This window comes from Oncorhynchus mykiss, chromosome 22, assembly GCF_057628025.1.
Source record: "Oncorhynchus mykiss isolate SJ-2025 chromosome 22, ASM5762802v1, whole genome shotgun sequence".
Taxonomy (NCBI): Eukaryota; Metazoa; Chordata; class Actinopteri; order Salmoniformes; family Salmonidae; genus Oncorhynchus; species Oncorhynchus mykiss.
The window spans coordinates 13,271,245-13,282,839 of NC_143043.1; positions in this window are offsets into that span (position 1 = coordinate 13,271,245).

Consider the following 11,595-nt stretch of genomic DNA (forward strand, 5'->3'; position numbering starts at 1 on the left):
CTTTCTCCAATCTATCCATCTTCTGCACTCTCTTCGTCCACTCCTCCCACCTCTCTACCAATGTTGTTCCATGATTACACCAGTCTGCAGTGGAATTGGTGTGGTGGTTTGTGTGTGTCTCTTTGCCCTCTGGTACTGTCATGCATCCTGCCCATGTGGTGATGTCCCTGGCAAAGGGTGGTGTGGGTGGTCAAAGGGAAAGGTATATGGGGATCAGTGGTGGTTTGTAGAGGGGGGGTGTTGGAGGAAAGGGTGAATGGGGGTCGGGTCGGCGGGTGGTTTGAAAAAGAGGGTGTGGGGGGGGGTGTTGCGGGTTACTAATGAAGTGTTGACAGTGGTGAGAGATTAGAACCCAGGGCTGACATTGACAAATGTGATACTAAGTGGGTTAAAGTGTCTATAAATAAACATAGGTTCCCAAATGTATGTCCGCTATGCCAACGCTGAGGCCTGGCTGCTACACCTACAGTCCACACACTGCTAGGCAGAGGGCGAACAGAGAGAAGGGAGGTGAGGGTTGGTGGGAGGAGGAGGACGAGGAGGACGAGGGTCTTGCACTTGTGTGTCCTATCCAACCCTGGATCTGGATTTCCCATACTTTTCTTTGGGCTCTTTCCACAATGCTGAGAGCCAACCACTGACTGTCTTAGATGGCCCACTGACCGAATGAAGATATGAATACAAACATGCAAGCATGTCATACCATATCAACGTATCAAAGATTTACAACTCAAACATTAAAAGAAAGGACAAACTAATGTGTGAGACTGTCGTTATGGAAAAAACTACATTTTTGCTGATCACTTGAAATCAAAAAACACGTTTTCATATGACCACATGATCTTATTTAAAGTAAATGTGATAACATGTGACATGTAAAGCAACATGCGATAACATGAAACTACATGTGAAAACATGTGATCACAAGTGAAGTGTTCCAAAAACACATTTCCACATGTGAAGTCATGTGTTTTTTCTGTAAGCCCACATGTGACTGGGCTTTGACCTTATGACCTTATGTGTTACCAGTCTGCCAGCAAGGTGCTAATCCAGTCACAATGCATCATCAACCATGGCACTCTCCATGTGGAACTGGAGCTAGTATTTTCATATTTCCTTTTTGTTACTGTTTTCTTGTAGTAAATTAGTTGTGCTTAGTATGATTTCAGTGCTTTGAGGATGTTGGCAGTTCGTTTCCTGTATAGATCCCTCTGTGCCCTCTGGTAGTGCACTAAATTTAACGGTAGTTTGAGGCTGGCCTACTTTGAAAACAAAGAGAAACCAATCCCTGTGGTTTTTGGGTATATTGATATGTCAGAGTGGGCTAAAGTGGGTGGTGTGTGTGTTGATGGAGTGTGTGTGCCGGTGTGTGAAGAAGGGGTAGGTTTGGCTAAGAGTGTGCATATGTATGCGTTCCTGGGGGGGAGTGGTTTAGCACAGAGTGGAGTGAGTGTTTACCATATGCTGCAGAGCAGGTCCTTGGGTTTGGAGAAGCTCACTCTGGGTGACAGAGGGAATTCTCTGAAGCAAAGCAAAGCACCATGTGCACTGCCAAGAACATTCACCGGGTGTTCTCCTTCCTTGTTTTTACTTCATGTTTAATTTTAAGGTAGCACCTTCTAGCATTCTTTCTGATTTGCGTAAGATATACTGAACAAAAATAGAAACGCAACATGAACTAATTTCATATAAGGAAATCAGTCATTTGAAATACATTCATTAGGCCTTAATCTACGGATTTCACATGACTGGGACGGAGCGCAGCCATGGGTACCCCTGGGAGAGCATCGGCCCACCCACTTAGGAGCCAGGCACACCCACTGGGAAGTCAGGCTCAGCCAATCAGATGAGTTTTCCCCCACAAAAAGTCTTTATTGCAGACAGAAATCGCTCCACAGTTTCATCAGCTGTCCGGGTGGCTGTTCTCAGACAATGTCGCAGGAGAAGAAGCCGGATGTGGAGGTCCTGGGCTGGTACGGTTACACGTAGTCTGTGGTTGTGAGGCCGGTTGGACGTACTGCCATATTCTCTAAAACGACATTGGAGGCGGCTTATGGTAGACAAATGAACATTCAGTTCTCTGGCAACGGCTCTGGTGGAAATACCTGCAGTCAGCATGCCAATTCTACGCTCCCTTAAAACTTGAGACATATCTAGCATTGTCTTGTATGACAAAACGGAACATTTAAGAGTGCCCTTTTATTGTCCCCAGCACAAGGTGCACCTGTGTAATGATCATGCCATTTAATCAGCTTCTTGATATGTGACACCTGTCAGGTGTATGGATTATCTTGGCATTTGTGCACGAAATTTGAGAGAAATACATTTTTTTGTGCGTATGGAAAATGTCTTGGACCTTTTATTTCAGCTCATGAAACATGGAACTAACACTTTACATGTTACGTTTATATTTTTGTTCAGTATATATGTAGTATTTTATAAACTGTTGATGTGGAATATTGAAAGATGTGGAACATCATGCTTCACTGAATGTGTCAAAATAAATTTTGGTTGACCACCCGAGTGGCGCAGCGATCTGCGGCGCACAATTGGCCCAGCATCGTCCGGGTTAGGGGAGGGTTTGGCCGGTTGGCATGTCCTTGTCCCACCGCGCTCTAGCGACTCCTGTGGCAGGCGGGGCGCATGCACGCTGACATGGTCGCCAAGTGTACGGTGTTTCTTCCAAAACATTGGTGCGGCTGGCTTCCGGGGTAAGCGGGCAGTGCAGCTCGGCTGGGTCGTGTTTCGGAGGATGTACAGCTATCGACCTTGGCCTCTCCCAAGTCCTTATGGGAGTTGCAATGGGACAAGACTGTAACTACCAATTGGATACCACGAAAAATGGTTACATTTTTTTTTGGGGGGGGGGGGGGGGGTTGTTAACATTTTCACTGTAACATCTCACAACAAAACATTAACCCAACTCTGACTGTTTTACTCTAGGATGAGATTTGATCAGATGTTCTGGGATTCACAGATGTTAGTTATACAGGACCAGCTTTGGGGGATAGAGCGCTTTAAAGGAGTGTTTTGCTTTTTTCAACTAAATCTATTTTTTTTAATGCAAATGGGGTGTTATAGAAGGGTCCAGGCACTTTTTTGCAATTTCACTTGTGTTAGAGAAAATTTCCCCAACCAACAATTTATTTCCTCATCCTCGTTGTACAGTACGGGGGCTCCGAAAACATGAACACAGGCTCTAGAAAAGCCGAAATAAGCCCAAACTCTCAGTATAGTGATGCAGGTCTTGAAATTGTGTCATTCAGAACTTTATCTGCAACGTTGTATTCCATTTTGTTGCGACTGCGGGTTACACATCGACTGTCTCGAGTCGCACAAAATGAAATATCGCGTTGCATATAAAGTTCTGAATGGCACAAATTCATGTGTTTTTGGGGCATTTGTTAATGGGTTTTTTTGGAGCCCACATACAGCACAAGAAGGATAAGGAAGTTAATCGCTGGTTGTGGTAAGATTCTCAAAAACAAGTAAAATTGCAAAAAAAGGGTCTGGACCCTTCTATAACATGTAATTTACCTCAACAATCGAGATTTGGTTGTAAAAATAAAACTTCCATGCTGCGCATTCCTCAAATCGCCTTTCATCTTTATTCCAAATGGAGAAGAACTCCTATTACCTTTTGAGAGATGGAGAGAGTAGTACATGTAGGAGAACACAAGCAGTCATTTGGTATTTGTAGGTCTTGTAGTAAAATATTGGGGTGATTAAAAGCATATTACCTCCAAGGTCTGTGTTTCATTTGTCTTGCCGTTATTAATTATGTTTTTGACTCTCTTAACTACGCATATCACGATGTCCTGAACTTGGGAAGTTCTCCGAAATTGAGGCTGGTTTCGGATTGAGTAGTACTGAGGAATTGAGATGAAATCTGTTTATTAATTCCATCAGTTATTAGAACGTTATTCAATATTGCTAAGCACATTTTAGCAGACCGACATTATTAAACGTTTCACAAAACCCCCTGTGCGACTTTGTGGGCCGATAAACCTTTGAAACCTCAAATACTTGGCATGAATCACCTTGTTCTAGGACAGGTTTGGTGTAGCGAGGCCCTTGTTGCGATTATATGTAGCCATCCATAATTGTTGGCCTAATACTGTAATAAAAGGGGCATGAATGCTTTGAAGCCCTAAGTGCACTTGTCAGTTTCTTTGAAGGCAATAGTAATTGTCATGTTCACTATCTCACAAATCAAATCCTCTACACATGTTCCTTCTCCACAGAGTCTACCCGGCTTCCCTCTTACATTACTGATGCCTTGATCCGACTACACAGGGGAACAAAGTTACCAAGTCCTCCTCCCTCAGTGTCTGTGTGCCGACGCTGCGTCAATCACACACATCTGAAGTTGGTCAAGTCCTCGTGTCCCCAACATCCCTGTCTCGTCATGTAGTTTCCTGGAAGTCGTCGGCAAACAATTCCCCTTACACCCTCTCCTTCTCCCCCAAAACCCAAAAAGCCAGACAACCTTCAGAGGAAGGTGTGTGATAGATGAGCTGATAGTACCCTCCTCTTTTTCGTTATTGAGCCCAAAAATGTTCTCGTTCTCTCTCTCTCTCTCTCTCTCTCTCTCTCTCTCTCTCTCTCTGTGTGTGAGAGAGCGAGAGAGACAGAGAGCAACGACTTATAACACAGCTCAATAACTTTGTCCTTCGAAAACTTTGACTTGGCATAACTGCCATTTCTTCCATATACTGTTAGCCGTTTATATTTAATCAGTAACTTACCATTTTAATCAACACTATGATACTGTATAAACTGAATACAGTAGATTACCGTAGAATGCACAGTAAAATACTGTTTATTTGTTTTACAGCAAACTAAGATCTTTCTGTAATTTCCATAGTGCATTTTGGGGAAAAGTTGTCAGTGGGATAGAGTCTCTTGCTCATTAATGTTGAGATGTGTCTGTTACTTGAACTCTGTTGTCATGACGTTGGCCTGGGGGTAGGTTTATGACCGTCATAAATATCTCTTTCCCCCTTTTTCCTCTCTCTACCCTACTGATGTTACATTTGCAAAATCCTTGGTTAACATAGAGATTCTGGGAACATCAGAAGTTGGGGGGAAATTAACTATATTCTGGTAATCCGACCAATGGAACATATGCGGTGGTACTTAATGAATATGATGTCAGTTCGGTTGTCATCTGAGACATTCGCATCAATGATAAGATGACATAAACTCTACAGTGGAAAGTCTACACATCAGAGTTATCGGATTCACATGGAATTGTTGTTCAATTTAAATGTTTGAATATGAAATGATTTGTGATGGGATGAAATGTGATTTTAGCTTCTAAAATGTGAGATTTGGGTTTTCATCAGCTCAATCAGTGGCCCGCCCCTGTGATGGGACATGGGCTATAAACTTGTCAAACACACCCTCCTCTCCCTTCCTATATAAGCCCTTGACGACAATGTAACCTCCTGTTCCGCGGACGTGAGGACCACAGTCCGATGTCAGAATGGTTCAGATAATAACTACAGAACAAAGCCAACATCAGCGTGAGCTTTGGTTGCGAATGGTATGAACTTTAAACTCTTATTCACTACAAAAGTGATACCTCCTAGCCGTTGAGTTAGCAACAGCCGCTGCAAATGAGGGTTAGGAAGGAACAGACAGAGTATCCCGTCTACCACACAACGACGTTACTACAACGTATTCAATTTACGAGCAGAGACAATCTTCAAAGGACACAGGACTCGGTTGGGCAAAACGGCCTTCCATCTACCACCAACCTACCGAAGCGCAGCTCAGAGTAAATATTTATTGCATTTTCCTTTTCCAAACGGGCGGTAATTTAGAATGCACAAGATACTGTATTTACGATAGCACAGCTTCGCCCTTTGTTCCTCAGTCAACCCGCTCTTTCACTTTCACCCAGCCCCTTTTCTTTTGTGTAACAAGCTGTCATATCTGTTCCGCCCGCTAGGGACGTTTTCCTTTATGACGTCATTTGTAATCAAGTTATGATTTAATTATGTGTATGTGTAATTCTGTGTGATTAGTTAGGTATTTAGTAAATAAATAATTAAACCCAATTTTGTGTCGCTGATTCAACTTGTTAGCCAGGGTTCGTGCAGATAACTAAGAATTTACAACTTTCAGATGAGACTGAATTAAGATGACGATTAATATTGACTGCTATTGATGTTGTCACGAATATTACCGAAGGTGGCTCCCCTTCTTGTTCGGGTGGCACACGGCGGTCGTCGTCGCCGGTCTACTAGCTGCCACCGATCCTTTGTTCCGTGTTCGTTTGGTTTTGTCTAATTGTTTTCACCTGTTCATTGTTTGGTTGTTAGGGTGGTGTTATTTAAGTTTGTTTAGCCCGCTTCTGTTTGTGCGTGCTTGTTCTTCTGTATTTGTGAGAGGCGTTAGTGTTTTGTTGGGTTTTCTCGCTGTCCTGGCATTTTTACCTAAGGGTACTTATTGTAGTAATAGTTACGCCTGTTGGGTATAACTATTTTGTTCTTTTTGATTTTGGACATTAAAGCGTGTTTTTCCTGCATCCTTTGCTCTCTGCGCCTGACTCCACACCCATTCACTCATTGAGCGTTACAGATGTAAAATATTACTAGGTCTTTAAGAGTTTTTTCGGAAAGATAACAGTTCTATAAATATAATTTTTTGGTGCCCGACTCTCTAGTTAATTACATTTACATGATTAGCTCAATCAGGTAATATTAATTACGGAGAAATTATTTTATAGAATAGCATGGCATATCACTGAATCCGGCATAGCCAAAGACACGACACTGTGAATCATTTAACTGGGCTGGAATCTGAGTTGCAGTTAACTTCTTAAGGTATAGGGGGCAGCATTTTCACTTTTGGATAAATAGCGTGCCCAATTTCAACTTCCTGCTACTCATGCCAAGAATATAAAATATGCATATTATTAGTAGATGTGGATAGAAAACACTCTGACGTTTATAAAACTGTTTGAATCATGTATGTGAGTATAACAAAACTTATGTAGCAGGCAAAACCCCGAGGACTAACCAATTTTTTTTTTTAGGTCTCTGTCTGTTCAGTGAGTTCTCATTTCTTAGGCACTTGTTTTCAGTTCCTACCGCTTCCACTGGATGTCACCAGTCTTTGGAATTTGGTTGAGGTTATTCCTAAAGAAGTACGGCCAGGTAGGTAACACTGTTGAGAGTTGTGCAAGACTTGAAAAGTAGCGTTGGTATTTTGTCTTCCTGTATTGAACACAGATAGACCCGTCTTCAATTTGATCGATTATTAAGGTTTAAAAATGCCTGAAGTTGTATTACAAAAGTAGTATGAAATGTTTTGGCAAAGTTTACAGGCAACTTTTGAGATATTTCGTAGTGACGTAGCACAATTTGGAAGCTGTTTTTTTCTGGATCAAACGCGCCAAATAAATTTACATTTTGGATATATATGGACGGAATTAATCGAAAAAAAGGACCAATTGTGATGTTTATGGGACATATTGGAGTGCCAACAAAAGAAGCTCGTCAAATTTAAGGCATGTTTTATATTTTATTTCTGCGTTTTGTTTAGCGCCTGCAGGGTTGAAATATGCTACTCTCTTTGTTTACTGTTGTGCTATCATCAGATAATAGCTTCTTATGCTTTCGCCGAAAAGCCTTTTTAAAATCTGACATGGTGGCTGGATTCACAACGAGTGTAGCTTTAATGTAGTATCTTACATGTGTGATTTAATGAAATTTTGATTTTTATATAATTTTATTTGAATTTGCCACGCTGCATTTTCCCTGGCTTTTGGCCAAGTGGGACGCAAGCGTCCCCTATACCATATCAGGTTAACTCTAATGATCTAATCATCTGCAGCAGAGGTAACCTTTCTTGTGGCGGTCCTCATGACAGCCAGTTTCATCATATCTCTTGATGGTTTTTGTGACTGCACTTGAAGAAACTTTCAAACTTTCATCGTTTTGATGTCTTCAAAGTTGACTGACCTTCATGTCTTAAAGTAATTCTTGCCATAATATGGACTTGGTCTTTTACCAAATAGGGCTATCTTCTGTTTACCAGCCCTACCTTGTCACAACATCACTGATTGGCTCAAATACATTAAGAATGAAAGAAATTCCACAAATTAACTTTTAACAAGGCACACCTGTTAAATGAAATGCATTCCAGGTGACTACCTCATGAAGCTGGTTGAGAGAATGCCAAGAGTGTGCAAAGCTGTTATCAAGGCAAAGGGTGGCTACTTTGAAGAATCTCAAATATATTTTGATTTGTTTAACCATTTTTTGGTTACTACATGATTCCATATGTACTATTTCATCGTTTTGATGTCTTCCCTATTATTCTACAGTGTAGAAAATAGTAAAAATAAAGAAAAACCCTTGAATGAGTAGGTGTGTCCAAACTTGTAACTGGTAGTGTATATCAAAAAATAAGTTGTTTTGAAAACCAATGCATACCGAACTACAACAACATTTTCTGTAATGGTTACAGAAAACGTTTAGTATCTCTGATTTATCAACCCTGAATGCACTGACTGTACATTTCTAAGGACAACCTCAATACTGTTTACCCCTTAACAAGCTCTGCCACTCAAACATCCCCTCAATTGGGGGCTGTGACTAAGGGTTTCCCAAAGTCGGTCCTGGTCCCAGAAGAATACCACCAAATTTCATAACACCTGGTTTATGACTGTGATGTCTCACCTAGCTATCTTCAGATGAATGCACTTACTGTAGGTCGCTCTGGATAAGCGCATCTGCTAAATAACAAACATTCACATTATTTGGCGTGGGCGTCTGTGTGTGCGCCCATGTGTGTGGACCTTCGTTTCAGTGTGTGTGTGTGTGTGTGTGTGTGTGGGTGTGGGTGTGTGTGTGTCTGCGAGTCATATAAAGGTTAATTTTCCAAAACATGATGGGGCTCCTTAGGCTACCCTTTCCCCATTTGAATAGCAAAGATAGTGCCGCCAGAGTTCTGCCCCCTTGAAGTTAGTTCAAACCCCATGTTAAATGACTTCCTAGTTCCTGGGCAATCTCTTTGATTTGTGTTGAAAACCAGGTGACTCACCCCCGGGCAGGCCTTTAATAAAGTAATATCCTGTATTCTATTCTCATCCTGTGGGACCTCGTCTTCATCTTAGTCTGCAAGCTTTATTAGTAACACGCTGATCATATTGGTCCAACCAATAATTTTTGTTCAAGACCAAATGCTATCATCCTAAATAATCCACCTTTCTTTTACTACTGGTATACTTCAAGGGGCCGATTCAGATTTAGGAATGTATGTATTTTGTTACACACAACCTTCCTACACACTTCTCAGTATTTGTTATTCAGATTTACCTTATTCAGTCATGTAACAAGCTCTGCAGGTGTGGCGACCTTACAATGCTTTGCAAAATAATTCATCCCTGTCACGTCCTGACCTTAGTTCCTTTTGTATGTCTCTATTTTAGGTTGGTCAGGGCGTGAGTTGGGGTGGGCATTCTATGTTTTTTTTCTTGTGTTTATATTTCTAGGTGTTTGGCCTGGTATGGTTCCCAATCAGAGGCAGCTGTCAATCGTTGTCTCTGATTGAGAACCATACTTAGGTAGCCTGGTTTCCCACTTTTGTTTGTGGGTGGTTATTTTCAGTTTCAGTGTTTTCACCATACGGGACTGTTTCGGTTTTCCTTTATTCTCTTGTTCGTTTGTTTTCTGTGTTCACCGTAATAAATATGACGAACACGTACCACGCTGCATATTGGTCCGATATTTCCTACTCCTCCTCAGAAGAGGAAGACGGCAACCGTTACAATCCCCCTTCGTTTTTTCCAATTCTGTTACATTACAACCTGTAATTTTTATTTGGATTTCATGTAATGGACATACACAAAATAGTTCAAATTGGTGAAGTGAAATGAAAAAAATAACTTGTTTCAAAAAATTCAAAAAAATTCAAAACTTAAAATTGATGAGTGTATAAGTATTCACCCAGTTTGCTATGAAGCCCCCACATGAGATCTGGTGCAACCAATTACCTTCAGAAGTAACATAATTAGTTAAATAAAGTACACCAGTGTGCAATCTAAGTGTCACATGATCTCAGTATATATACACCTGTTCTGAAAGGCCCCAGAGTCTGCAACACCACTAAGCAGGGGGCACCACCAAGCAAGCAGCACCATGAAGACCAAGGAGCTCTCCAAACAGGTCAGGGACAAATTTGTGGAGAAGTACAGATCAGGTTTGGTTTATAAAAAAATATCAGGAACTTTGAAATCCCACGGAGCACCATTAAATCCATTATTAAAAAATGAAAAGAATATGGCACCACAACAAACCTGCCAAGACAGGGCAGCCCACCAAAGCTCACGGACCAGTCAAGGAGGCATTAATCAGAGAGGCAACAAAGAGACAAAGATAACCCTGAAAGAGCTGCAATGCCCCACAGCGGAGATTGGAGTATCTGTCCATAGGACCAATTCAAGCCGTACACTCCACAGAGCTTGGCTTTATCAAACATGTTTGATGTTCACCAAAAGGCATGTGGGAGACTCCTCAGACATATGGAAGAAGGTACTCTGGTCAGATGAGACTAAAATTGAGCTTTTTGGCCATCAAGGAAAACGCTATGTTTGGTGCAAACCCAACACCTCTCATCAATCCAATTGAGAATCTGTGGTATGACTTAAATATTGATGGGACACCAGCGGAACCCATCCAACTTAAAGGAGCTGGAGCAGTTTTGCCTTGAATAATGGGCAAAAATTCCAGTGGCTAGATGTGCTAAGCTTATAGAGACATACCCCAAGAGACTTGCAGCTGTAATTGCTGCAAAAGTTGGCTTTACAAAGTATTGACTTTGGGGGGGATGAAAAGTTATGCACACTCAAGTTTTAATTTTTTTGTTCTTATTTCATGTTTGTTTCACAATAAAAAACATTTAGCATCTTCAAAGTGGTAGGCATGTTGTGTAAATCAAATGATACAAACCCCCCAAAAGCCATTTTAATTCTAGGTTGTAAGGCAACAAAATAGGGAAAATCCCAAGGGGGATTTTTGAATACTTTCGCAAGCCACTGTAATTAAATCACTGGCCAACAGATTTTCTCGTGAATAGGGTTTCAGAGTTTTCATAGAATAGGGTTTTCAGTACATGTATCTTAATAACCCCATCAGTCCGGATTCTAGCAAAAATGGGCTTTTCATTTATAGAGTGCATTTGCAAAGTACTTTTACTTTTCCCACATTTTGTTACTTTACAGCCTTATTCTAAAATGGATTAAATAGTTTTTTCCCCTCATCAATCTACACTCAATACGCCATAATGTTAAAGGAAAGACTGCTTTTTAGACATTTTAGCAAAGTTATGAAAAAATATTGGAAATATTGCATTTACATAAGTTTTCAGACCCTTTTCTCAGTAGTTTGTTGAAGCACCTTTGGCAGTGATTAGAGCCTTGGTTATTCTTGGGTATGACGCTACAAGTTTGGCAGACCTGTATTTGGGGAGTTTCTGTCATTTTTCTCTGCAGATCCTCTCAAACTCTGTCAGGTTGGAGGAGGAGCGTCACTGCACAGCTATTTTCAGGTCTCTCCAGAGACTGTTGATCGTGTTCAAGTC